This window comes from Lampris incognitus, chromosome 2 (assembly GCF_029633865.1).
Source record: "Lampris incognitus isolate fLamInc1 chromosome 2, fLamInc1.hap2, whole genome shotgun sequence".
NCBI lineage: Eukaryota > Metazoa > Chordata > Actinopteri > Lampriformes > Lampridae > Lampris > Lampris incognitus.
In genome coordinates, this window is record NC_079212.1 from 71,632,150 (window position 1) to 71,658,170 (window position 26,021).

Sequence of the window (26,021 nt, forward strand, 5' to 3'; positions counted from 1 at the left end):
TAGACTATAGAAAAACCATGATCTCTTGCAAAATTAATACATGTAGCCAGTATATGCTACTGTTATGTTTGTTTGTTTAGACTATAGTAAAACCATGATTTCTTGCAAAATTAATACATATACCCAGTATATGCTACTGTTGTTTGTTTGTTTGTTTAGACTATAGTAAAACCATGATCTCTTGCAAAATTAATACATGTAGCCAGTATATGCTAATGTTATGTTTGTTTGTTTAGACTATAGTAAAGCCATGGTTTCTTACAAAATTAATACGTGTAGCCAGTATATGCTAATGTTATGTTTGTTTAGACTATAGTAAACCATGATTTCTTGAAAAATTAATACGTGTAGCCAGTATATGCTACTGTTATTTTTGTTTATTTAGACTATAGTAAAACCATGATTTCTTGCAAAATTAATGTGTAGCCAGTATATGCTACTGTTATGTTTGTTTGTTTAGACAATAGTAAAACCATGATTTCTTGCAAAATTAATACATGTAGCCAGTATATGCTACTGTTATGTTTGTTTGTTTAGACTATAGTAAAACCATGATTTCCTTTCTAGATTAATACATGTAGCCTGTATATGCTACTGTTGTTTGTTTAAACTATAGTAAAACCATGGTTTCTTGCAAAATTTATACATGTAGCCAGTATATGCTAATGTTATGTTTGTTTAGACTTTGGTAAAACCATGATTTCTTGCAAAATTAATACATGTAGCCAGTATATGCTAATGTTATGTTTGTTTAGACTATAGTAAAACCATGATTTCTTACAAAATTAATATGTGTAGCCAGTATATGCTAATGTTATGTTTGTTTAGATTATGGTAAAACCATGATTTCTTGCAAAATTAATACATGTAGCCAGTATATGCTACTGTTGTTTGTTTGTTTAGACTATAGTAAAACCATGGTTTCTCTCTAAATTAATACATGTAGCCAGTATATGCTAATGTTTTGTTTGTTTAGACTATAGTAAAACCATGATCTCTTGCAAAATTAATACATGTAGCCAGTATATGCTACTGTTATGTTTGTTTGTTTAGACTATAGTAAAACCATGTTTTCTTGCAAAATTAATACATTTAGCCAGTATATGCTACTGTTGTTTGTTTGTTTGTTTGTTTAGACTATAGTAAAACCATGATCTCTTGCAAAATTAATACATGTAGCCAGTATATGCTAATGTTGTGTTTGTTTAGACTATAGTAAAACCATGATTTCTTGCAAAATTAATACATGTAGCCAGTACATGCTACTGTTATGTTTGTTTAGACTATAGTAAAACCATGGTTTCTTGCTAAATTAATACATGTAGCCAGTATATGCTAATGTTATGTTCGTTTAGACTATGGTAAAACCATGATTTCTTGCAAAATTAATACATGTAGCCAGTATATACTAATGTTATGTTTGTTTAGACTATGGTAAAAACATTGGTTTCTTGCAAAATTAATACATGTAGCCAGTATATGCTACTGTTATGTTTGTTTAGACTATGGTAAAAACATTGGTTTCTTGCAAAATTAATACATGTAGCCAGTATATGCTAATGTTATGTTTGTTTAGACTATGGTAAAACCATGGTTTCTTGCAAAATTCATACATGTAGCGAGCATATGCTACTGTTGTTTGTTTGTTTAGACTATAGTAAAACCATGGTTTCTCTCTAAATTAATACATGTAGCCAGTATATGCTAATGTTTTGTTTGTTTTGACTATAGTAAAACCATGATTTCTTGCAAAATTAATACATGTAGCCATTATATGCTACTGTTATGTTTGTTTGTTTAGACTATAGTAAAACCATGATTTCTTGCAAAATTAATACATGTAGCCAGTATATGCTACTGTTATGTTTGTTTGTTTAGACTATAGTAAAACCATGATTTCTTGCAAAATTAATACATTTAGCCAGTATATGCTACTGTTGTTTGTTTGTTTAGACTATAGTAAAACCATGATTTCTTGCAAAATTAATACGTGTAGCCAGTATATGCTAATGTTGTGTTTGTTTAGATTATAGTAAAACCATGATTTCTTGCAAATTAATACATGTAGCCAGTATATGCTACTGTTGTTTGTTTGTTTAGACTATAGTAAAACCATGATTTCTTGCAAAATTAATACATATAGCCAGTATATGCTACTGTTGTTTCTTTGTTTGTTTAGACTATAGTAAAACCATGATTTCTTGCAAAATAAATACATGTAGCCAGTATATGCTACTGTTTTTGTTTAAACTATAGTAAAACCATGGTTTCTTGCAAAACTTATACATGTAGCCAGTATATGCTAATGTTATGTTTGTTTAAACTATGGTAAAACCATGATTTCTTGCAAAATTAATACATGTAGTCATTATATGCTAATGTTATGTTTGTTTAGACTATGGTAAAACCATGATTTCTTGCAAAATTAATATGTGTAGCCAGTATATGCTACTGTTATGTTTGTTTGTTTAGACTATAGTAAAACCATGATTTCTTGCAGAATTAATACATGTAGCCAGTATATGCTACTGTTATGTTTGTTTGTTTAGACTATAGTAAAACCATGATTTCCTTTCTAAATTAATACATGTAGCCTGTATATGCTACTGTTGTTTGTTTGTTTAAACTATAGTAAAACCATGATTTCTTGCTAAATTAATACATGTAGCCAGTATATGCTACTGTATTTGTTTAAACTATAGTAAAACCATGGTTTCTTGCAAAATTAATACATGTAGCCAGTATATGCTAATGTTGTGTTTGTTTAGACTATAGTAAAACCATGATTTCTTGCAAAATTAATACATGTAGCCAGTACATGCTACTGTTATGTTTGTTTAGACTATAGTAAAACCATGGTTTCTTGCTAAATTAATACATGTAGCCAGTATATGCTAATGTTATGTTCGTTTAGACTATGGTAAAACCATGATTTCTTGCAAAATGAATACATGTAGCCAGTATATACTAATGTTATGTTTGTTTAGACTATGGTAAAAACATTGGTTTCTTGCAAAATTAATACATGTAGCCAGTATATGCTACTGTTATGTTTGTTTAGACTATGGTAAAAACATTGGTTTCTTGCAAAATTAATACATGTAGCCAGTATATGCTAATGTTATGTTTGTTTAGACTATGGTAAAACCATGGTTTCTTGCAAAATTCATACATGTAGCGAGCATATGCTACTGTTGTTTGTTTGTTTAGACTATAGTAAAACCATGGTTTCTCTCTAAATTAATACATGTAGCCAGTATATGCTAATGTTTTGTTTGTTTTGACTATAGTAAAACCATGATTTCTTGCAAAATTAATACATGTAGCCATTATATGCTACTGTTATGTTTGTTTGTTTAGACTATAGTAAAACCATGATTTCTTGCAAAATTAATACATGTAGCCAGTATATGCTACTGTTATGTTTGTTTGTTTAGACTATAGTAAAACCATGATTTCTTGCAAAATTAATACATTTAGCCAGTATATGCTACTGTTGTTTGTTTGTTTAGACTATAGTAAAACCATGATTTCTTGCAAAATTAATACGTGTAGCCAGTATATGCTAATGTTGTGTTTGTTTAGACTATAGTAAAACCATGATTTCTTGCAAATTAATACATGTAGCCAGTATATGCTACTGTTGTTTGTTTGTTTAGACTATAGTAAAACCATGATTTCTTGCAAAATTAATACATATAGCCAGTATATGCTACTGTTGTTTCTTTGTTTGTTTAGACTATAGTAAAACCATGATTTCTTGCAAAATAAATACATGTAGCCAGTATATGCTACTGTTTTTGTTTAAACTATAGTAAAACCATGGTTTCTTGCAAAACTTATACATGTAGCCAGTATATGCTAATGTTATGTTTGTTTAAACTATGGTAAAACCATGATTTCTTGCAAAATTAATACATGTAGTCATTATATGCTAATGTTATGTTTGTTTAGACTATGGTAAAACCATGATTTCTTGCAAAATTAATATGTGTAGCCAGTATATGCTACTGTTATGTTTGTTTGTTTAGACTATAGTAAAACCATGATTTCTTGCAGAATTAATACATGTAGCCAGTATATGCTACTGTTATGTTTGTTTGTTTAGACTATAGTAAAACCATGATTTCCTTTCTAAATTAATACATGTAGCCTGTATATGCTACTGTTGTTTGTTTGTTTAAACTATAGTAAAACCATGATTTCTTGCTAAATTAATACATGTAGCCAGTATATGCTACTGTATTTGTTTAAACTATAGTAAAACCATGGTTTCTTGCAAAATTTATACATGTAGCCAGTATATGCTAATGTTATGTTTGTTTAAACTATGGTAAAACCATGATTTCTTGCAAAATTAATACGTGTAGCTAGTATATGCTAATGTTATGTTCATTAGACTATAGTAAACCATGATTTCTTGTAAAATTAATATGTGTAGCCAGTATATGCTACTGTTATTTTTGTTTATTTAGACTATAGTAAAACCATGATTTCTTGCAAAATTAATATGTGTAGCCAGTATATGCTACTGTTATGTTTGTTTGTTTAGACTATAGTAAAACCATGATTTCTTGCAAAATTAATACATGTAGCCAGTATATGCTACTGTTATGTTTGTTTGTTTAGACTATAGTAAAACCATGATTTCCTTTCTAAATTAATACATGTAGCCTGTATATGCTACTGTTGTTTGTTTGTTTAGACTATAGTAAAACCATGATTTCTTGCTAAATTAATACATGTAGCCAGTATATGCTACTGTTTTTGTTTAAACTATAGTAAAACCATGGTTTCTTGCAAAATTTATACATGTAGCCAGTATATGCTAATGTTATGTTTGTTTAAACTATGGTAAAACCATGATTTCTTGCAAAATTAATACATGTAGTCATTATATGCTAATGTTGTTTGTTTAGACTATAGTAAAACCATGGTTTCTTACAAAATTAATACGTGTAGCCAGTATATGCTAATGTTATGTTTGTTTAGACTATGGTAAAACCATGATTTCTTGCAAAATTAATACATGTAGCCAGTATATGCTACTGTTGTTTGTTTGTTTAGACTATAGTAAAACCATGGTTTCTCTCTAAATTAATACATGTAGCCAGTATATGCTAATGTTTTGTTTTCTTTTGACTATAGTAAAACCATGATTTCTTGCAAAATTAATACATGTAGCCAGTATATGCTACTGTTATGTTTGTTTGTTTAGACTATAATAAAACCATGATTTCTTGCAAAATTAATACATGTAGCCAGTATATGCTACTGTTATGTTTGTTTGTTTAGACTATAGTAAAACCATGATTTCTTGCAAAATTAATACATTTAGCCAGTATATGCTACTGTTGTTTGTTTGTTTAGACTATAGTAAAACCATGATTTCTTGCAAAATTAATACGTGTAGCCAGTATATGCTAATGTTGTGTTTGTTTAGACTATAGTAAAACCATGATTTCTTGCAAATTAATACATGTAGCCAGTATATGCTACTGTTGTTTCTTTGTTTAGACTATAGTAAAACCATGATTTCTTGCAAAATTAATACATATAGCCAGTATATGCTACTGTTGTTTCTTTGTTTGTTTAGACTATAGTAAAACCATGATTTCTTGCAAAATAAATACATTTAGCCAGTATATGCTACTGTTGTTTGTTTGTTTAGACTATAGTAAAACCATGATTTCTTACAAAATTAATACGTGTAGCCAGTATATGCTAATGTTATGTTTGTTTAGACTATAGTAAACCATGATTTCTTGTAAAATTAATATGTGTAGCCAGTATATGCTACTGTTATTTTTGTTTATTTACACTATAGTAAAACCATGATTTCTTGCAAAATTAATATGTGTAGCCAGTATATGCTACTGTTATGTTTGTTTGTTTAGACTATAGTAAAACCATGATTTCCTTTCTAAATTAATACATGTAGCCTGTATATGCTACTGTTGTTTGTTTGTTTAGACTATAGTAAAACCATGATTTCTTGCTAAATTAATACATGTAGCCAGTATATGCTACTGTTTTTGTTTAAACTATAGTAAAACCATGGTTTCTTGCAAAATTTATACATGTAGCCAGTATATGCTAATGTTATGTTTGTTTAAACTATGGTAAAACCATGATTTCTTGCAAAATTAATACATGTAGTCATTATATGCTAATGTTATGTTTGTTTAGACTATGGTAAAACCATGATTTCTTGCAAAATTAATATGTGTAGCCAGTATATGCTACTGTTATGTTTGTTTGTTTAGACTATAGTAAAACCATGATTTCTTGCAGAATTAATACATGTAGCCAGTATATGCTACTGTTATGTTTCTTTGTTTAGACTATAGTAAAACCATGATTTCCTTTCTAAATTAATATGTGTAGCCTGTATATGCTACTGTTGTTTGTTTAGACTATAGTAAAACCATGATTTCTTGCTAAATTAATACATGTAGCCAGTATATGCTACTGTATTTGTTTAAACTATAGTAAAACCATGGTTTCTTGCAAAATTTATACATGTAGCCAGTATATGCTAATGTTATGTTTGTTTAAACTATGGTAAAACCATGATTTCTTGCAAAATTAATACGTGTAGCTAGTATATGCTAATGTTATGTTCATTAGACTATAGTAAACCATGATTTCTTGTAAAATTAATATGTGTAGCCAGTATATGCTACTGTTATTTTTGTTTATTTAGACTATAGTAAAACCATGATTTCTTGCAAAATTAATATGTGTAGCCAGTATATGCTACTGTTATGTTTGTTTGTTTAGACTATAGTAAAACCATGATTTCTTGCAAAATTAATACATGTAGCCAGTATATGCTACTGTTATGTTTGTTTGTTTAGACGATAGTAAAACCATGATTTCCTTTCTAAATTAATACATGTAGCCTGTATATGCTACTGTTGTTTGTTTGTTTAGACTATAGTAAAACCATGATTTCTTGCTAAATTAATACATGTAGCCAGTATATGCTACTGTTTTTGTTTAAACTATAGTAAAACCATGGTTTCTTGCAAAATTTATACATGTAGCCAGTATATGCTAATGTTATGTTTGTTTAAACTATGGTAAAACCATGATTTCTTGCAAAATTAATACATGTAGTCATTATATGCTAATGTTGTTTGTTTAGACTATAGTAAAACCATGGTTTCTTACAAAATTAATACGTGTAGCCAGTATATGCTAATGTTATGTTTGTTTAGACTATGGTAAAACCATCATTTCTTGCAAAATTAATACATGTAGCCAGTATATGCTACTGTTGTTTGTTTGTTTAGACTATAGTAAAACCATGGTTTCTCTCTAAATTAATACATGTAGCCAGTATATGCTAATGTTTTGTTTTCTTTTGACTATACTAAAACCATGATTTCTTGCAAAATTAATACATGTAGCCAGTGTATGCTACTGTTATGTTTGTTTGTTTAGACTATAGTAAAACCATGATTTCTTGCAAAATTAATACATTTAGCCAGTATATGCTACTGTTGTTTGTTTGTTTGTTTGTTTAGACTATAGTAAAACCATGATTTCTTGCAAAATTAATACATGTAGCCAGTATATGCTACTGTTATGTTTGTTTGTTTAGACTATAGTAAAACCATGATTTCTTGCAGAATTAATACATGTAGCCAGTATATGCTACTGTTATGTTTCTTTGTTTAGACTATAGTAAAACCATGATTTCCTTTCTAAATTAATACATGTAGCCTGTATATGCTACTGTTGTTTGTTTAGACTATAGTAAAACCATGATTTCTTGCTAAATTAATACATGTAGCCAGTATATGCTACTGTATTTGTTTAAACTATAGTAAAACCATGGTTTCTTGCAAAATTTATACATGTAGCCAGTATATGCTAATGTTATGTTTGTTTAAACTATGGTAAAACCATGATTTCTTGCAAAATTAATACGTGTAGCTAGTATATGCTAATGTTATGTTCATTAGACTATAGTAAACCATGATTTCTTGTAAAATTAATATGTGTAGCCAGTATATGCTACTGTTATTTTTGTTTATTTAGACTATAGTAAAACCATGATTTCTTGCAAAATTAATATGTGTAGCCAGTATATGCTACTGTTATGTTTGTTTGTTTAGACTATAGTAAAACCATGATTTCTTGCAAAATTAATACATGTAGCCAGTATATGCTACTGTTATGTTTGTTTGTTTAGACTATAGTAAAACCATGATTTCCTTTCTAAATTAATACATGTAGCCTGTATATGCTACTGTTGTTTGTTTGTTTAGACTATAGTAAAACCATGATTTCTTGCTAAATTAATACATGTAGCCAGTATATGCTACTGTTTTTGTTTAAACTATAGTAAAACCATGGTTTCTTGCAAAATTTATACATGTAGCCAGTATATGCTAATGTTATGTTTGTTTAAACTATGGTAAAACCATGATTTCTTGCAAAATTAATACATGTAGTCATTATATGCTAATGTTGTTTGTTTAGACTATAGTAAAACCATGGTTTCTTACAAAATTAATACGTGTAGCCAGTATATGCTAATGTTATGTTTGTTTAGACTATGGTAAAACCATCATTTCTTGCAAAATTAATACATGTAGCCAGTATATGCTACTGTTGTTTGTTTGTTTAGACTATAGTAAAACCATGGTTTCTCTCTAAATTAATACATGTAGCCAGTATATGCTAATGTTTTGTTTTCTTTTGACTATACTAAAACCATGATTTCTTGCAAAATTAATACATGTAGCCAGTGTATGCTACTGTTATGTTTGTTTGTTTAGACTATAGTAAAACCATGATTTCTTGCAAAATTAATACATTTAGGCAGTATATGCTACTGTTGTTTGTTTGTTTGTTTGTTTAGACTATAGTAAAACCATGATTTCTTGCAAAATTAATACGTGTAGCCAGTATATGCTAATGTTGTGTTTGTTTAGACTATAGTAAAACCATGATTTCTTGCAAAATTAATACATGTAGCCAGTATATGCTACTGTTATGTTTGTTTAGACTATAGTAAAACCATGGTTTCTTGCTAAATTAATACATGTAGCCAGTATATGCTAATGTTATGTTCGTTTAGACTATGGTAAAACCATGATTTCTTGCAAAAATAATACACGTAGCCAGTATATGCTACTGTTATGTTTGTTTAGACTATGGTAAAACCATGATTTCTTGCAAAATTAATACATGTAGCCAGTATATGCTACTGTTTTTGTTTAAACTATAGTAAAACCATGGTTTCTTGCAAAATTTATACATGTAGCCAGTATATGCTATGTTATGTTTGTTTAGACTATGGTAAAACCATGATTTCTTGCAAAATCAATACATGTAGCCAGTATATGCTAATGTTATGTTTGTTTGTTTAGACTATAGTAAAACCATGGTTTCTCTCTAAATTAATACATGTAGCCAGTATATGCTAATGTTTTGTTTTCTTTTGACTATACTAAAACCATGATTTCTTGCAAAATTAATACATGTAGCCAGTGTATGCTACTGTTATGTTTGTTTGTTTAGACTATAGTAAAACCATGATTTCTTGCAAAATTAATACATTTAGCCAGTATATGCTACTGTTGTTTGTTTGTTTGTTTGTTTAGACTATAGTAAAACCATGATTTCTTGCAAAATTAATACATGTAGCCAGTATATGCTACTGTTATGTTTGTTTGTTTAGACTATAGTAAAACCATGATTTCTTGCAGAATTAATACATGTAGCCAGTATATGCTACTGTTATGTTTCTTTGTTTAGACTATAGTAAAACCATGATTTCCTTTCTAAATTAATACATGTAGCCTGTATATGCTACTGTTGTTTGTTTAGACTATAGTAAAACCATGATTTCTTGCTAAATTAATACATGTAGCCAGTATATGCTACTGTATTTGTTTAAACTATAGTAAAACCATGGTTTCTTGCAAAATTTATACATGTAGCCAGTATATGCTAATGTTATGTTTGTTTAAACTATGGTAAAACCATGATTTCTTGCAAAATTAATACGTGTAGCTAGTATATGCTAATGTTATGTTCATTAGACTATAGTAAACCATGATTTCTTGTAAAATTAATATGTGTAGCCAGTATATGCTACTGTTATTTTTGTTTATTTAGACTATAGTAAAACCATGATTTCTTGCAAAATTAATATGTGTAGCCAGTATATGCTACTGTTATGTTTGTTTGTTTAGACTATAGTAAAACCATGATTTCTTGCAAAATTAATACATGTAGCCAGTATATGCTACTGTTATGTTTGTTTGTTTAGACTATAGTAAAACCATGATTTCCTTTCTAAATTAATACATGTAGCCTGTATATGCTACTGTTGTTTATTTGTTTAGACTATAGTAAAACCATGATTTCTTGCTAAATTAATACATGTAGCCAGTATATGCTACTGTTTTTGTTTAAACTATAGTAAAACCATGGTTTCTTGCAAAATTTATACATGTAGCCAGTATATGCTAATGTTATGTTTGTTTAAACTATGGTAAAACCATGATTTCTTGCAAAATTAATACATGTAGTCATTATATGCTAATGTTGTTTGTTTAGACTATAGTAAAACCATGGTTTCTTACAAAATTAATACGTGTAGCCAGTATATGCTAATGTTATGTTTGTTTAGACTATGGTAAAACCATCATTTCTTGCAAAATTAATACATGTAGCCAGTATATGCTACTGTTGTTTGTTTGTTTAGACTATAGTAAAACCATGGTTTCTCTCTAAATTAATACATGTAGCCAGTATATGCTAATGTTTTGTTTTCTTTTGACTATACTAAAACCATGATTTCTTGCAAAATTTATACATGTAGCCAGTGTATGCTACTGTTATGTTTGTTTGTTTAGACTATAGTAAAACCATGATTTCTTGCAAAATTAATACATTTAGGCAGTATATGCTACTGTTGTTTGTTTGTTTGTTTGTTTAGACTATAGTAAAACCATGATTTCTTGCAAAATTAATACGTGTAGCCAGTATATGCTAATGTTGTGTTTGTTTAGACTATAGTAAAACCATGATTTCTTGCAAAATTAATACATGTAGCCAGTATATGCTACTGTTATGTTTGTTTAGACTATAGTAAAACCATGGTTTCTTGCTAAATTAATACATGTAGCCAGTATATGCTAATGTTATGTTCGTTTAGACTATGGTAAAACCATGATTTCTTGCAAAAATAATACACGTAGCCAGTATATGCTACTGTTATGTTTGTTTAGACTATGGTAAAACCATGATTTCTTGCAAAATTAATACATGTAGCCAGTATATGCTACTGTTTTTGTTTAAACTATAGTAAAACCATGGTTTCTTGCAAAATTTATACATGTAGCCAGTATATGCTATGTTATGTTTGTTTAGACTATGGTAAAACCATGATTTCTTGCAAAATCAATACATGTAGCCAGTATATGCTAATGTTATGTTTGTTTAGACTATAGTAAAACCATGATTTCTTACAAAATTAATACGTGTAGCCAGTATATGCTACTGTTATGTTTGTTTAGACTATGGTAAAACCATGATTTCTTGCAAAATTAATACATGTAGCCAGTATATGCTACTGTTGTTTGTTTGTTTAGACTATAGTAAAACCATGGTTTCTCTCTAAATTAATACATGTAGCCAGTATATGCTAATGTTTTGTTTTCTTTTGACTATAGTAAAACCATGATTTCTTGCAAAATTAATACATGTAGCCAGTATATGCTACTGTTATGTTTGTTTGTTTAGAGTATAGTAAAACCATGATTTCTTGCAAAATTAATACATTTAGCCAGTATATGCTACTGTTGTTTGTTTGTTTAGACTATAGTAAAACCATGATTTCTTGCAAAATTAATACGTGTAGCCAGTATATGCTAATGTTGTGTTTGTTTAGACTATAGTAAAACCATGATTTCTTGCAAATTAATACATGTAGCCAGTATATGCTACTGTTGTTTGTTTGTTTAGACTATAGTAAAACCATGATTTCTTGCAAAATTAATACATATAGCCAGTACATGATACTGTTGTTTCTTTGTTTGTTTAGACTATAGTAAAACCATGATTTCTTGCAAAATAAATACATTTAGCCAGTATATGCTACTGTTGTTTGTTTGTTTAGACTATAGTAAAACCATGATTTCTTACAAAATTAATACGTGTAGCCAGTATATGCTAATGTTATGTTTGTTTAGACTATAGTAAACCATGATTTCTTGTAAAATTAATATGTGTAGCCAGTATATGCTACTGTTATTTTTGTTTATTTAGACTATAGTAAAACCATGATTTCTTGCAAAATTAATATGTGTAGCCAGTATATGCTACTGTTATGTTTGTTTGTTTAGACTATAGTAAAACCATGATTTCTTGCAAAATTAATACATGTAGCCAGTATATGCTACTGTTATGTTTGTTTGTTTAGACTATAGTAAAACCATGATTTCCTTTCTAAATTAATACATGTAGCCTGTATATGCTACTGTTGTTTGTTTGTTTAGACTATAGTAAAACCATGATTTCCTTTCTAAATTAATACATGTAGCCTGTATATGCTACTGTTGTTTGTTTGTTTAGACTATAGTAAAACCATGATTTCTTGCTAAATTAATACATGTAGCCAGTATATGCTACTGTTTTTGTTTAAACTATAGTAAAACCATGGTTTCTTGCAAAATTTATACATGTAGCCAGTATATGCTAATGTTATGTTTGTTTAGACTATGGTAAAACCATGATTTCCTGCAAAATTAATACATGTAGCCAGTATATGCTACTGTTGTTTGTTTGTTTAGACTATAGTAAAACCATGGTTTCTCTCTAAATTAATACATGTAGCTAGTATATGCTAATGTTTTGTTTGTTTAGACTATAGTAAAACCATGATCTCTTGCAAAATTAATACATGTAGCCAGTATATGCTACTGTTTTGTTTGTTTGTTTAGACTATAGTAAAACCATGATTTCTTGCAAAATTAATACATTTAGCCAGTATATGCTACTGTTGTTTGTTTGTTTGTTTAGACTATAGTAAAACCATGATTTCTTGCAAAATTAATACGTGTAGCCAGTATAGGCTAATGTTTTGTTTGTTTAGACTATAGTAAAACCATGATTTCTTGCAAAATTAATACATGTAGCCAGTATATGCTACTGTTGTTTGTTTGTTTGTTTAGACTATAGTAAAACCATGATTTCTTGCAAAATAAATACATTTAGCCAGTATATGCTACTGTTGTTTGTTTGTTTAGACTATAGTAAAACCATGATTTCTTGCAAACTTAATACATGTAGCCAGTATATGGTAATGTTATCTTTGTTTGTTTAGACTATAGTAAAACCATGGTTTCTTACAAAATTAATACGTGTAGCCAGTATATGCTAATGTTATGTTTGTTTAGACTATAGTAAACCATGATTTCTTGAAAAACTAATACGTGTAGCCAGTATATGCTACTGTTATTTTTTGTTCATTTAGACTATAGTAAAACCATGATTTCTTGCAAAATTAATATGTGTAGCCAGTATATGCTACTGTTATGTTTGTTTGTTTAGACTATAGTAAAACCATGATTTCTTGCAAAATTAATACATGTAGCCAGTATATGCTACTGTTATGTTTGTTTGTTTAGACTATAGTAAAACCATGATTTCTTGCAAAATTAATATGTGTAGCCAGTATATGCTACTGTTATGTTTGTTTGTTTAGACTATAGTAAAACCATGGTTTCTCTCTAAATTAATACATGTAGCTAGTATATGCTAATGTTTTGTTTGTTTAGACTATAGTAAAACCATGATCTCTTGCAAAATTAATACATGTAGCCAGTATATGCTACTGTTATGTTTGTTTGTTTAGACTATAGTAAAACCATGATTTCTTGCAAAATTAATACATTTAGCCAGTATATGCTACTGTATTTTGTTTGTTTGTTTAGACTATAGTAAAACCATGATTTCTTGCAAAATTAATACGTGTAGCCAGTATAGGCTAATGTTTTGTTTGTTTAGACTATAGTAAAACCATGATTTCTTGCAAAATTAATACATGTAGCCAGTATATGCTACTGTTGTTTGTTTGTTTGTTTAGACTATAGTAAAACCATGATTTCTTGCAAAATAAATACATTTAGCCAGTATATGCTACTGTTGTTTGTTTGTTTAGACTATAGTAAAACCATGATTTCTTGCAAACTTAATACATGTAGCCAGTATATGGTAATGTTATGTTTGTTTGTTTAGACTATAGTAAAACCAAGGTTTCTTACAAAATTAATACGTGTAGCCAGTATATGCTAATGTTATGTTTGTTTAGACTATAGTAAACCATGATTTCTTGAAAAACTAATACGTGTAGCCAGTATATGCTACTGTTATTTTTGTTCATTTAGACTATAGTAAAACCATGATTTCTTGCAAAATTAATATGTGTAGCCAGTATATGCTACTGTTATGTTTGTTTGTTTAGACTATAGTAAAACCATGATTTCTTGCAAAATTAATACATGTAGCCAGTATATGCTACTGTTATGTTTGTTTGTTTAGACTATAGTAAAACCATGATTTCCTTTCTAAATTAATACATGTAGCCTGTATATGCTACTGTTGTTTGTTTGTTTAGACTATAGTAAAAAAATGATTTCTTGCTAAATTAATACATGTAGCCAGTATATGCTACTGTTTTTGTTTAAACTATAGTAAAACCATGGTTTCTTGCAAAATTTATACATGTAGCCAGTATATGCTAATGTTATGTTTGTTTAGACTATGGTAAAACCATGATTTCCTGCAAAATTAATACATGTAGCCAGTATATGCTACTGTTGTTTGTTTGTTTAGACTATAGTAAAACCATGGTTTCTCTCTAAATTAATACATGTAGCCAGTATATGCTAATGTTTTGTTTGTTTAGACTATAAAAAAACCATGATCTCTTGCAAAATTAATACATGTAGCCAGTATATGCTACTGTTATGTTTGTTTGTTTAGACTATAGTAAAACCATGATTTCTTGCAAAATTAATACATTTAGCCAGTATATGCTACTGTTGTTTGTTTGTTTGTTTAGACTATAGTAAAACCATGATTTCTTGCAAAATTAATACATATAGCCAGTATATGCTAATGTTATGTTTGTTTGTTTAGACTATAGTAAAGCCATGGTTTCTTGCAAAATTAATACATTTAGCCAGTATATGCTACTGTTGTTTGTTTGTTTGTTTGTTTAGACTGTAGTAAAACCATGATTTCTTGCAAAATTAATACGTGTAGCCAGTATATGCTAATGTTGTGTTTGTTTAGACTATAGTAAAACCATGATTTCTTGCAAAATTAATACATGTAGCCAGTATATGCTACTGTTATGTTTGTTTAGACTATAGTAAAACCATGGTTTCTTGCTAAATTAATACATGTAGCCAGTATATGCTAATGTTATGTTCGTTTAGACTATGGTAAAACCATGATTTCTTGCAAAAATAATACACGTAGCCAGTATATGCTACTGTTATGTTTGTTTAGACTATGGTAAAACCATGATTTCTTGCAAAATTAATACATGTAGCCAGTATATGCTACTGTTTTTGTTTAAACTATAGTAAAACCATGGTTTCTTGCAAAATTTATACATGTAGCCAGTATATGCTATGTTATGTTTGTTTAGATTATAGTAAAACCATGATTTCTTGCAAAATTCATACATGTAGCCAGTATATGCTAATGTTTTATTTTCTTTTGACTATAGTAAAACCATGATTTCTTGCAAAATTAATACATATAGCCAGTATATGCTAATGTTATGTTTGTTTGTTTAGACTATAGTAAAGCCATGGTTTCTTGCAAAATTAATACATTTAGCCAGTATATGCTACTGTTGTTTGTTTGTTTGTTTGTTTAGACTGTAGTAAAACCATGATTTCTTGCAAAATTAATACGTGTAGCCAGTATATGCTAATGTTGTGTTTGTTTAGACTATAGTAAAACCATGATTTCTTGCAAAATTAATACATGTAGCCAGTATATGCTACTGTTATGTTTGTTTAGACTATAGTAAAACCATGGTTTCTTGCTAAATTAATACATGTAGCCAGTATATGCTAATGTTATGTTCGTTTAGACTATGGTAAAACCATGATTTCTTGCAAAAATAATACACGTAGCCAGTATATGCTACTGTTATGTTTGTTTAGACTATGGTAAAACCATGATTTCTTGCAAAATTAATACATGTAGCCAGTATATGCTACTGTTTTTGTTTAAACTATAGTAAAACCATGGTTTCTTGCAAAATTTATACATGTAGCCAGTATATGCTATGTTATGTTTGTTTAGATTATAGTAAAACCATGATTTCTTGCAAAATTAATACATGTAGCCAGTATATGCTAATGTTTTATTTTCTTTTGACTATAGTAAAACCATGATTTCTTGCAAAATTAATACATGTAGCCAGTATATGCTACTGTTATGTTTGTTTGTTTAGAGTATAGTAAAACCATGATTTCTTGCAAAATTAATACATATAGCCAGTATATGCTACTGCTGTTTGTTTGTTTGTTTAGACTATAGTAAAACCATGATTTCTTGCAAAATAAATACATTTAGCCAGTATATGCTACTGTTGTTTGTTTGTTTAGACAATAGTAAAACCATGATTTCTTGCAAACTTAATACATGTAGCCAGTATATGGTAATGTTATGTTTGTTTGTTTAGACTATAGTAAAACCATGGTTTCTTACAAAATTAATACGTGTAGCCAGTATATGCTAATGTTATGTTTGTTTAGACTATAGTAAACCATGATTTCTTGAAAAACTAATACGTGTAGCCAGTATATGCTACTGTTATTTTTGTTCATTTAGACTATAGTAAAACCATGGTTTCTTGCTAAATTAATACATGTAGCCAGTATATGCTAATGTTATGTTCGTTTAGACTATGGTAAAACCATGATTTCTTGCAAAATTAATACACGTAGCCAGTATATGCTAATGTTATGTTTGTTTAGACTATGTTAAAACCATGATTTCTTGCAAAATTAATACATGTAGCCAGTTCATGCTACTGTTATGTTTGTTTAGACTATAGTAAAACCATGGTTTCTTGCTAAATTAATACATGTAGCCAGTATATGCTAATGTTATGTTTGTTTAGACTATGGTAAAACCATGATTTCTTGCAAAATTAATACATGTAGCCAGTATATGCTAATGTTATGTTTGTTTAGACTATGTTAAAACCATGATTTCTTGCAAAATTAATACATGTAGCCAGTATATACTAATGTTATGTTTGTTTAGACTATGGTAAAAACATTGGTTTCTTGCAAAATTAATACATGTAGCCAGTATATGCTACTGTTATGTTTGTTTAGACTATGGTAAAAACATTGGTTTCTTGCAAAATTAATACATGTAGCCAGTATATGCTAATGTTATGTTTGTTTAGACTATGGTAAAACCATGGTTTCTTGCAAAATTCATACATGTAGCCAGCATATGCTACTGTTATGTTTGTTTGTTTAGACTATAGTAAAACCATGATTTCTTGCAAAATTAATACATGTAGCCAGTATATGCTACTGTTATGTTTGTTTGTTTAGACTATAGTAAAACCATGATTTCTTGCAAAATTAATACATATAGCCAGTATATGCTACTGTTGTTTCTTTGTTTGTTTAGACTATAGTAAAACCATGATTTCTTGCAAAATAAATACATTTAGCCAGTATATGCTACTGTTGTTTGTTTGTTTAGACTATAGTTAAACCATGATTTCTTACAAAATTAATACGTGTAGCCAGTATATGCTAATGTTATGTTTGTTTAGACTATAGTAAACCATGATTTCTTGTAAAATTAATATGTGTAGCCAGTATATGCTACTGTTATTTTTGTTTATTTAGACTATAGTAAAACCATGATTTCTTGCAAAATTAATATGTGTAGCCAGTATATGCTACTGTTATGTTTGTTTGTTTAGACTATAGTAAAACCATGATTTCTTGCAAAATTAATACATGTAGCCAGTATATGCTACTGTTATGTTTGTTTGTTTAGACGATAGTAAAACCATGATTTCCTTTCTAAATTAATACATGTAGCCTGTATATGCTACTGTTGTTTGTTTGTTTAGACTATAGTAAAACCATGATTTCTTGCTAAATTAATACATGTAGCCAGTATATGCTACTGTTTTTGTTTAAACTATAGCAAAACCATGGTTTCTTGCAAAATTTATACATGTAGCCAGTATATGCTAATGTTATGTTTGTTTAAACTATGGTAAAACCATGATTTTTTGCAAAATTAATACATGTAGTCATTATATGCTAATGTTGTTTGTTTAGACTATAGTAAAACCATGGTTTCTTACAAAATTAATACGTGTAGCCAGTATATGCTAATGTTATTTTTGTTTAGACTATGGTAAAACCATGATTTCTTGCAAAATTAATATGTGTAGCCAGTATATGCTACTGTTATGTTTGTTTGTTTAGACTATAGTAAAACCATGATTTCTTGCAGAATTAATACATGTAGCCAGTATATGCTACTGTTATGTTTGTTTGTTTAGACTATAGTAAAACCATGATTTCCTTTCTAAATTAATACATGTAGCCTGTATATGCTACTGTTGTTTGTTTGTTTAGACTATAGTAAAACCATGATTTTTTGCTAAATTAATACATGTAGCCAGTATATGCTACTGTATTTGTTTAAACTATAGTAAAACCGTGGTTTCTTGCAAAATTTATACATGTAGCCAGTATATGCTAATGTTATGTTTGTTTAAACTATGGTAAAACCATGATTTCTTGCAAAATTAATACGTGTAGCCAGTATATGCTAATGTTATGTTCATTAGACTATAGTAAACCATGATTTCTTGTAAAATTAATATGTGTAGCCAGTATATGCTACTGTTATTTTTGTTTATTTAGACTATAGTAAAACCATGATTTCTTGCAAAATTAATATGTGTAGCCAGTATATGCTACTGTTATGTTTGTTTGTTTAGACTATAGTAAAACCATGATTTCTTGCAAAATTAATACATGTAGCCAGTTTATGCTACTGTTATGTTTGTTTGTTTAGACTATAGTAAAACCATGATTTCCTTTCTAAATTAATACATGTAGCCTGTATATGCTACTGTTGTTTGTTTGTTTAGACTATAGTAAAACCATGATTTCTTGCTAAATTAATACATGTAGCCAGTATATGCTACTGTTTTTGTTTAAACTATAGTGAAACCATGGTTTCTTGCAAAATTTATACATGTAGCCAGTATATGCTAATGTTATGTTTGTTTAAACTATGGTAAAACCATGATTTCTTGCAAAATTAATACATGTAGTCATTATATGCTAATGTTGTTTGTTTAGACTATAGTAAAACCATGGTTTCTTACAAAATTAATACGTGTAGCCAGTATATGCTAATGTTATGTTTGTTTAGACTATGGTAAAACCATGATTTCTTGCAAAATTAATACATGTAGCCAGTATATGCTACTGTTGTTTGTTTGTTTAGACTATAGTAAAACCATGGTTTCTCTCTAAATTAATACATGTAGCCAGTATATGCTAATGTTTTGTTTTCTTTTGACTATAGTAAAACCATGATTTCTTGCAAAATTAATACATGTAGCCAGTGTATGCTACTGTTATGTTTGTTTGTTTAGACTATAGTAAAACCATGATTTCTTGCAAAATTAATACGTGTAGCCAGTATATGCTAATGTTGTGTTTGTTTAGACTATAGTAAAACCATGATTTCTTGCAAAATTAATACATGTAGCCAGTATATGCTACTGTTATGTTTGTTTAGACTATAGTAAAACCATGGTTTCTTGCTAAATTAATACAAGTAGCCAGTATATGCTAATGTTATGTTCGTTTAGACTATGGTAAAACCATGATTTCTTGCAAAAATAATACACGTAGCCAGTATATGCTACTGTTATGTTTGTTTAGACTATGGTAAAACCATGATTTCTTGCAGAATTAATACATGTAGCCAGTATATGCTACTGTTTTTGTTTAAACTATAGTAAAACCATGGTTTCTTGCAAAATTTATACATGTAGCCAGTATATGCTATGTTATGTTTGTTTAGACTATGGTAAAACCATGATTTCTTGCAAAATCAATACATGTAGCCAGTATATGCTAATGTTATGTTTGTTTAGACTATAGTAAAACCATGATTTCTTACAAAATTAATACGTGTAGCCAGTATATGCTACTGTTATGTTTGTTTAGACTATGGTAAAACCATGATTTCTTGCAAAATTAATACATGTAGCCAGTATATGCTACTGTTGTTTGTTTGTTTAGACTATAGTAAAACCATGGTTTCTCTCTAAATTAATACATGTAGCCAGTATATGCTAATGTTTTGTTTTCTTTTGACTATAGTAAAACCATGATTTCTTGCAAAATTAATACATGTAGCCAGTATATGCTACTGTTATGTTTGTTTGTTTAGAGTATAGTAAAACCATGATTTCTTGCAAAATTAATACATTTAGCCAGTATATGCTACTGTTGTTTGTTTGTTTAGACTATAGTAAAACCATGATTTCTTGCAAAATTAATACGTGTAGCCAGTATATGCTAATGTTGTGTTTGTTTAGACCATAGTAAAACCATGATTTCTTGCAAATTAATACATGTAGCCAGTATATGCTACTGTTGTTTGTTTGTTTAGACTATAGTAAAACCATGATTTCTTGCAAAATTAATACATATAGCCAGTATATGCTAATGTTATGTTTGTTTGTTTAGACTATAGTAAAGCCATGGTTTCTTGCAAAATTAATACATTTAGCCAGTATATGCTACTGTTGTTTGTTTGTTTGTTTGTTTAGACTGTAGTAAAACCATGATTTCTTGCAAAATTAATACGTGTAGCCAGTATATGCTAATGTTGTGTTTGTTTAGACTATAGTAAAACCATGATTTCTTGCAAAATTAATACATGTAGCCAGTATATGCTACTGTTATGTTTGTTTAGACTATAGTAAAACCATGGTTTCTTGCTAAATTAATACATGTAGCCAGTATATGCTAATGTTATGTTCGTTTAGACTATGGTAAAACCATGATTTCTTGCAAAAATAATACACGTAGCCAGTATATGCTACTGTTATGTTTGTTTAGACTATGGTAAAACCATGATTTCTTGCAAAATTAATACATGTAGCCAGTATATGCTACTGTTTTTGTTTAAACTATAGTAAAACCATGGTTTCTTGCAAAATTTATACATGTAGCCAGTATATGCTATGTTATGTTTGTTTAGATTATAGTAAAACCATGATTTCTTGCAAAATTAATACATGTAGCCAGTATATGCTAATGTTTTATTTTCTTTTGACTATAGTAAAACCATGATTTCTTGCAAAATTAATACATATAGCCAGTATATGCTAATGTTATGTTTGTTTGTTTAGACTATAGTAAAGCCATGGTTTCTTGCAAAATTAATACATTTAGCCAGTATATGCTACTGTTGTTTGTTTGTTTGTTTGTTTAGACTGTAGTAAAACCATGATTTCTTGCAAAATTAATACGTGTAGCCAGTATATGCTAATGTTGTGTTTGTTTAGACTATAGTAAAACCATGATTTCTTGCAAAATTAATACATGTAGCCAGTATATGCTACTGTTATGTTTGTTTAGACTATAGTAAAACCATGGTTTCTTGCTAAATTAATACATGTAGCCAGTATATGCTAATGTTATGTTCGTTTAGACTATGGTAAAACCATGATTTCTTGCAAAAATAATACACGTAGCCAGTATATGCTACTGTTATGTTTGTTTAGACTATGGTAAAACCATGATTTCTTGCAAAATTAATACATGTAGCCAGTATATGCTACTGTTTTTGTTTAAACTATAGTAAAACCATGGTTTCTTGCAAAATTTATACATGTAGCCAGTATATGCTATGTTATGTTTGTTTAGATTATAGTAAAACCATGATTTCTTGCAAAATTAATACATGTAGCCAGTATATGCTAATGTTTTATTTTCTTTTGACTATAGTAAAACCATGATTTCTTGCAAAATTAATACATGTAGCCAGTATATGCTACTGTTATGTTTGTTTGTTTAGAGTATAGTAAAACCATGATTTCTTGCAAAATTAATACATATAGCCAGTATATGCTACTGCTGTTTGTTTGTTTGTTTAGACTATAGTAAAACCATGATTTCTTGCAAAATAAATACATTTAGCCAGTATATGCTACTGTTGTTTGTTTGTTTAGACAATAGTAAAACCATGATTTCTTGCAAACTTAATACATGTAGCCAGTATATGGTAATGTTATGTTTGTTTGTTTAGACTATAGTAAAACCATGGTTTCTTACAAAATTAATACGTGTAGCCAGTATATGCTAATGTTATGTTTGTTTAGACTATAGTAAACCATGATTTCTTGAAAAACTAATACGTGTAGCCAGTATATGCTACTGTTATTTTTGTTCATTTAGACTATAGTAAAACCATGGTTTCTTGCTAAATTAATACATGTAGCCAGTATATGCTAATGTTATGTTCGTTTAGACTATGGTAAAACCATGATTTCTTGCAAAATTAATACACGTAGCCAGTATATGTTAATGTTATGTTTGTTTAGACTATGTTAAAACCATGATTTCTTGCAAAATTAATACATGTAGCCAGTTCATGCTACTATTATGTTTGTTTAGACTATAGTAAAACCATGGTTTCTTGCTAAATTAATACATGTAGCCAGTATATGCTAATGTTATGTTTGTTTAGACTATGGTAAAACCATGATTTCTTGCAAAATTAATACATGTAGCCAGTATATGCTAATGTTATGTTTGTTTAGACTATGTTAAAACCATGATTTCTTGCAAAATTAATACATGTAGCCAGTATATACTAATGTTATGTTTGTTTAGACTATGGTAAAAACATTGGTTTCTTGCAAAATTAATACATGTAGCCAGTATATGCTACTGTTATGTTTGTTTAGACTATGGTAAAAACATTGGTTTCTTGCAAAATTAATACATGTAGCCAGTATATGCTAATGTTATGTTTGTTTAGACTATGGTAAAACCATGGTTTCTTGCAAAATTCATACATGTAGCCAGCATATGCTACTGTTATGTTTGTTTGTTTAGACTATAGTAAAACCATGATTTCTTGCAAAATTAATACATGTAGCCAGTATATGCTACTGTTATGTTTGTTTGTTTAGACTATAGTAAAACCATGATTTCTTGCAAAATTAATACATATAGCCAGTATATGCTACTGTTGTTTCTTTGTTTGTTTAGACTATAGTAAAACCATGATTTCTTGCAAAATAAATACATTTAGCCAGTATATGCTACTGTTGTTTGTTTGTTTAGACTATAGTAAAACCATGATTTCTTACAAAATTAATACGTGTAGCCAGTATATGCTAATGTTATGTTTGTTTAGACTATAGTAAACCATGATTTCTTGTAAAATTAATATGTGTAGCCAGTATATGCTACTGTTATTTTTGTTTATTTAGACTATAGTAAAACCATGATTTCTTGCAAAATTAATATGTGTAGCCAGTATATGCTACTGTTATGTTTGTTTGTTTAGACTATAGTAAAACCATGATTTCTTGCAAAATTAATACATGTAGCCAGTATATGCTACTGTTATGTTTGTTTGTTTAGACGATAGTAAAACCATGATTTCCTTTCTAAATTAATACATGTAGCCTGTATATGCTACTGTTGTTTGTTTGTTTAGACTATAGTAAAACCATGATTTCTTGCTAAATTAATACATGTAGCCAGTATATGCTACTGTTTTTGTTTAAACTATAGCAAAACCATGGTTTCTTGCAAAATTTATACATGTAGCCAGTATATGCTAATGTTATGTTTGTTTAAACTATGGTAAAACCATGATTTTTTGCAAAATTAATACATGTAGTCATTATATGCTAATGTTGTTTGTTTAGACTATAGTAAAACCATGGTTTCTTACAAAATTAATACGTGTAGCCAGTATATGCTAATGTTATTTTTGTTTAGACTATGTTAAAACCATGATTTCTTGCAAAATTAATATGTGTAGCCAGTATATGCTACTGTTATGTTTGTTTGTTTAGACTATAGTAAAACCATGATTTCTTGCAGAATTAATACATGTAGCCAGTATATGCTACTGTTATGTTTGTTTGTTTAGACTATAGTAAAACCATGATTTCCTTTCTAAATTAATACATGTAGCCTGTATATGCTACTGTTGTTTGTTTGTTTAGACTATAGTAAAACCATGATTTTTTGCTAAATTAATACATGTAGCCAGTATATGCTACTGTATTTGTTTAAACTATAGTAAAACCGTGGTTTCTTGCAAAATTTATACATGTAGCCAGTATATGCTAATGTTATGTTTGTTTAAACTATGGTAAAACCATGATTTCTTGCAAAATTAATACGTGTAGCCAGTATATGCTAATGTTATGTTCATTAGACTATAGTAAACCATGATTTCTTGTAAAATTAATATGTGTAGCCAGTATATGCTACTGTTATTTTTGTTTATTTAGACTATAGTAAAACCATGATTTCTTGCAAAATTAATATGTGTAGCCAGTATATGCTACTGTTATGTTTGTTTGTTTAGACTATAGTAAAACCATGATTTCTTGCAAAATTAATACATGTAGCCAGTTTATGCTACTGTTATGTTTGTTTGTTTAGACTATAGTAAAACCATGATTTCCTTTCTAAATTAATACATGTAGCCTGTATATGCTACTGTTGTTTGTTTGTTTAGACTATAGTAAAACCATGATTTCTTGCTAAATTAATACATGTAGCCAGTATATGCTACTGTTTTTGTTTAAACTATAGTAAAACCATGGTTTCTTGCAAAATTTATACATGTAGCCAGTATATGCTAATGTTATGTTTGTTTAAACTATGGTAAAACCATGATTTCTTGCAAAATTAATACATGTAGTCATTATATGCTAATGTTGTTTGTTTAGACTATAGTAAAACCATGGTTTCTTACAAAATTAATACGTGTAGCCAGTATATGCTAATGTTATGTTTGTTTAGACTATGGTAAAACCATGATTTCTTGCAAAATTAATACATGTAGCCAGTATATGCTACTGTTGTTTGTTTGTTTAGACTATAGTAAAACCATGGTTTCTCTCTAAATTAATACATGTAGCCAGTATATGCTAATGTTTTGTTTTCTTTTGACTATAGTAAAACCATGATTTCTTGCAAAATTAATACATGTAGCCAGTGTATGCTACTGTTATGTTTGTTTGTTTAGACTATAGTAAAACCATGATTTCTTGCAAAATTAATACGTGTAGCCAGTATATGCTAATGTTGTGTTTGTTTAGACTATAGTAAAACCATGATTTCTTGCAAAATTAATACATGTAGCCAGTATATGCTACTGTTATGTTTGTTTAGACTATAGTAAAACCATGGTTTCTTGCTAAATTAATACAAGTAGCCAGTATATGCTAATGTTATGTTCGTTTAGACTATGGTAAAACCATGATTTCTTGCAAAAATAATACACGTAGCCAGTATATGCTACTGTTATGTTTGTTTAGACTATGGTAAAACCATGATTTCTTGCAGAATTAATACATGTAGCCAGTATATGCTACTGTTTTTGTTTAAACTATAGTAAAACCATGGTTTCTTGCAAAATTTATACATGTAGCCAGTATATGCTATGTTATGTTTGTTTAGACTATGGTAAAACCATGATTTCTTGCAAAATCAATACATGTAGCCAGTATATGCTAATGTTATGTTTGTTTAGACTATAGTAAAACCATGATTTCTTACAAAATTAATACGTGTAGCCAGTATATGCTACTGTTATGTTTGTTTAGACTATGGTAAAACCATGATTTCTTGCAAAATTAATACATGTAGCCAGTATATGCTACTGTTGTTTGTTTGTTTAGACTATAGTAAAAC